We start from the raw sequence: 5,126 nt of genomic DNA, 5'->3' as shown, positions 1-5,126 counted from the left end.
TTTTGGTACCATATTTGGCCGAGCACCCCCCCTAGCAAATCATGCTGGATCCATCCCTGGTTCAAATATTCAAATGAAAGTTGCAAACTGGCACTAGGCAGGGTAAATAGAGAATAGAAACTAAAAATTAGCAAAACTATTGACAACTACTGTACCTGTTGAAGAATATGAAAACTGCATAAAACCATTGTTGCTTGCCAGACTACTTTCAAGGCATCTCTTAGCTCATAGCAATTGTCAGTCATGGATACTTGTGGGCCAGATGCTGTAGCTCCATAAAAACCAAAGTCGGATGTTGCAGATTCGTATAATTCTAAGGCATCTACAACAGTTGGTTTCTTTTTCGTCACTGGTTACAATGATTCCCAACGGAAGGGCACCACAAACACTGTGGGTTACCATGATGAACACACGGAGGTTGTACTCTTCCATGTTTGATAAAGAGTCAAGGAAAACTAAATCTTTAGACTGTGCAACCTGTTTGAAAAAAGAAATAGTGTAAACTAATAAGTTCGTTCTATGTACCAAGGGTGTATTTTGTTATTATTATAAATTATGATATATTCTTATTTTCACTCAGGCAATATTTTCTAGCAACAATTTTCTAGCTGGCATAACCTAACTTTCCAGGGTCATTATAAATGTTTTTAGAAAGAGGTTCACTTATGACACTAGAAACCATTGCAGGGGGAGGGGGCAGAAATTCTTGCTTAAGTGAATTCACCTAGATGTTTCTTAGGAGACACAAGTTACATAGCTCTGCCTTAAAGCAAGACAGTTCTAAAAAATGGTCTAACTAGAAATAAGTCTTTACTCATTTTAGGCTGGAGCTTCTGTCTGACAAGGAAGGGTTAAAAATTTTATTAATTGTTAAATATTACCAATTTGTGAACTCTTCATCAGTGGAGTAATGATAACCAGGATAAATGGCCGGTCAATGGCTTCATCAAACTTTTGAAATTTCAATACATAGTCCTCATCTTTTTGCTCTAGGTTCTTTATTCTCTCCTCAAGTGCTGAAAACATAGCCGATAGGCTTCCACATCCAAATTGCTCTTTCTTAAACTCTGTGTAAATATCGTTCAAGTCTTTTCGCCTTGGTGCTTGTGAACGATCAGTGATACTCAAGATCATCCTTGCTTTCACCCTTGAGCTGCCTCAACAACTCTCAATAGGCTGCATCTGGTAACAGGCCAAGAGTAAACATCTCTTTGATTTTTTTTTTATTATTCAGTCTGGTATATCTCTGAAGCTCAATGAGTGCAGTGAATCAACCAAGTGGTTATGGCTCCATTCTATATCAATAGATGAAGAAAAATCTTCATCCTCTGTATTTTGGCAAATTCGCACAATCAAAGAGAAACAGCAATTGGTATTCTTTAACTGCTTGGTTGGTTTAGAAACTAAAACTTGATCTGGCAGTTTTGTAGCTTCATGTTTAGTTTTATATAGAACTTAATTCAGGGTGCATTAATATTACTCTACCTCCTTTTTGAGTGATTTGGGTAAGTATTCAACCCGATTCGCATCCGACAATCACCCGAAGATTATATTGCTCGTTCCCACTCATTATGTATTCCTAACAACTTTGAGTTAATTTATTCCAGCTGCAAACAAGTAGAGTTTTTTAGATATTTATCACTTTAAAATACAAAATGCTAGGATGGCAGAGTTGGTAAAGGCATTAGACTTAAGATCTAATGTGCGTTGCACTTCGTGGGTTCGATTCCTACTCCTGGCACTATGCTTTTTTGTATGTTTGCAGTCATTAAATTCTGGTAAAATTATAGTTTAATCAATATTAATTTTTAAGCAAGCGATATCATATGACTGTACCCTGTTTGAGACGAATTGACCTGGGCAGCTATGATATAAACCTCTCATGATCTGAAGCCATGCTGTCGTGGTTGTCAACCAAATTGCCAACATTAATTTGTACAACTTAAATATTTCCTTCAACCGATTTTCTCAAACGAGTGTTAGGCGGAATTAAAAATTGCATGCGGTAGGACAATAAAAGGAGTCATTAAGCGGGCAAGTTCCAGCAGCTAAACGAACCGGAACATGTTCGCTTCTAAACAAAGGGTAGCTTGCACATAAATATTGCACATCGAACAGAATTTGCCCGAGAAAACTGCAATGGAGTGCTTGCATGGAGTGCCTGCGACGGCAATCTCTACCAAGAAAGGAACGTTTTGGGTTTGTAACAAGAACAACCCTAAATGTAGTGAATTCTTTTGCCCTGAACAAGATTGTTCGCTCTTTGATACAGCTATGATGATGTGGAAGGCGAAATGGTGCGATTCATCCGCTGTGTGATAATCACCAAAGACCGACCAAGATGAAAGTTGTGAAGGATCTAAGTAAACGTAACTTTGGGAGACAGTTCTTTGTTTGCTGCGATCGTAAAAATCCGTGTAACTTTTGGCAATGGGGTGACAGATTAGAGCTCCCGAAACCGAAGTGCCAGCATGGGTTAAACTGTTGCGTGCGGAAAGTTAAAAAGGAGGGAGAAAATCAAGGTTGTCTGTTCTTCTGCTGCCCAAACGACAGAGAAATATCTTGTGGCTTCTTCGAATGGAAAATCGTACCAGAGAATCCTTTAAGATCACTTTCCTCACATTCAGAGGGTTGGCCTATTGCAAAGTAATCCAGCCCTGTACACGTATATGGTATACGAAACAGGCCTTACCTTTTCCAGCGCACAGGAAAATCCTCACGACGCATACTCTGAATACATGGGAGAATTACCAATGACAACGAAGGCACAAACAAAATTATTAAGTAATCCTGAACATAACATTTAATAGATTGCATAACATAATGCATAGTGTAGAGTGAAACTATGTGTGTATATAGATAAACGTTTTTCCTTAATTTTGCAGCGATCTATACAAATTCAAAGTTCAATAAACGTATTGCATAAATATCACGCTGCTTGCTTGTCTTTTTTCATTTGGATCTTGGTTGTGCACAATGAATGGTTTCGATGTGATTGTTGACGTCATTTGGATCTTGGTCGTGCACAATGAATGGTTTCAACATGATTGTTGACAAGCTGCAGCAAAATCATGTTCAAATCGATAAAGAAACTTTAAAGTTTCATGTAAACACTAATGCTTGTAAACCATAGGGATATATTGCGAGGCCTTTGTCATCATTACGAACAGCTGTACAAAGAAATAAATGTTTCAAACTTTGGTCAACTTTGTGCCTATTTAGCTTGCATATACCTAAACTGCAAAAGCGAGAAATGTATACGGCGCAATGTTTGGTATTGTATTCCGTCTTTCCGGAATTAAGTGTTCCAAAAGCACAACCAAGCAAAAAATGGACGATTGTTTTAACATTTTCATGTATATTATTAGCTTTATATATCAGTTTATAAACCTCAGGACATTCACTTCGCTGAAACCTTTGCGACCGAAGGATGACTTGCTGTGGTAAAGTGAAATCTCAATCAGAAATTTCTTTCGCAAAATACGTTGCATTTCCGCCTGTTGCGGGGGGCAGTATTGTAATTCAGGCTTTTGACGTTGATGGCCGAAAAATATCTGAACAACCTATATTACAGCCCAGAAAGTCCAGCAAGTTTTGGTGGCGTAGATGCCCTTTATCGTGCTGTTAGAAACTATGGCAAGTATCAAATATCACGGAATAAAATACGAGCATGGTTAAGAACTCAAGATACGTACACTCTTCACAAGCCAGTTCGATTTCGTTTCAAGAGTAATCATGTTATAGTAGTAGCAGCCATGGACGGAGAGTGGGAGGCAGATTTAGTTATTATTGGACACCTTAGCAAAGTACAATAATAACTACTAGTACATTTTAACCATGATAGATGTGCTTAGCAAGTATGCGTGGGTTGAACCGATAAAAACAAAGACGGTTGAAAATTTGGTCACTGCGTTTGCGAAAGTTCTTAAAAAGCATCGCAAACCCGAAACGTTTCACTCAGATAAAGGAACGGGGTTTACCAACCGAAAATTTCAAACATTTTTAAAAAAACAAGGTATTCGGTTCTTCACAAGGCAAAATGAAACAAAAGCATTGTAGAGAGATTCAATCGTACACTTAAGGGAAAAATGTGGAAATACTTTACAGCAAATAACACATTAAAGTACATGGACATTCTCCAGAAATTGGTTGAGTCCTATATGTCCATCGCAGTATTGGCATGAGACCAGTAGACGTGAATGAAACTAACGAAAGCGCTGTATGGCAAAAACTTTACGGCGAGGAGCCAAAAAAACCCATTCAATTTAAGTTTGATGTTCGCAATCAGGTTCGGATCAGCATGGCAAGAAGAACATTCAAGAAAGGTTATTTACCAAATTGGACCAAGGAAGTATTTACTGTAAAGAAACGCATACCTCGACGACCACCAGTCTACAGAATTGCGGACTACGATAACGATGAGTTATACGGAACATTCCATGAACAAGAATTGCAGAAAGTCAATAAAACAGACAGTAAGTAAGTAAGTAAAAGCTTTATTTAAAGAGGGTAGCACTATATAGCCAAGGCTAATAAACTTGTGGCCCTCATTTATAACTAATATTAATTACATGCTGATATTTAAGATATATATAAGATTATATGCTATTTACAAATTTAAGAACTATAGCTATAAAAATTTGATCATTATATACTTGATAATTCATTGAATAAAGCTACTGAAGGTGCTTGGCGATCTGCAAGCATGATAGTTCTAGCAGCCCTTTTCTGTAGTTTTAAAATTCTGTTCAGTACAATCTTATTGCAAGTACCCTAAATGGTACTGGTATAACTCATAACTGGCCTGATGATCAGCAGAACCTTAGTCTTGGTATCATTCAGGTCAGAGGTCAGCAAACAAGATGGTGGAAATTTTTTTGCTCTGTGTAGTTGACTTTAAATCCACATCAATCCTATGTTATTTTGTACTCTTTTTTATTTTATACTAATAAATAATGCACTATTAATTGTCATGGCTAAATTTACGTTGGAAATGAAAGAACTGGAGGAGTTGTTTGATAGTAAATTGAAACCTATATTTTCGAGGTTTGATCATTTGAATGGCAAGGTCGGCGAAGCTATGAATTCTTTGTCATTTCTTAGTGAGAAGTATGATGATTTGTGTA

The 5,126-nt window shown here is 37.3% G+C and overlaps 1 non-coding gene across 1 annotated transcript; it reads left to right on the top strand.

The window, feature by feature from the left end:
• Positions 1-1,657: 1,657 nt before the first annotated feature.
• On the top strand, positions 1,658-1,741 carry Trnal-uaa. The gene has a single exon. It is a non-coding gene; the product is annotated as a tRNA-Leu (tRNA).
• The last annotated feature ends 3,385 nt before the right edge of the window (positions 1,742-5,126 follow it).

The sequence above is a fragment of the Dendronephthya gigantea genome, unplaced genomic scaffold (genome assembly GCF_004324835.1).
Source record: "Dendronephthya gigantea isolate DGI-Jeju-01 unplaced genomic scaffold, DenGig_1.0 000066F, whole genome shotgun sequence".
Lineage (NCBI taxonomy): Eukaryota > Metazoa > Cnidaria > Anthozoa > Malacalcyonacea > Nephtheidae > Dendronephthya > Dendronephthya gigantea.
Note: the sequence above shows the minus strand (reverse complement) of the source record. Positions and strands in the feature narration are given on the sequence as shown.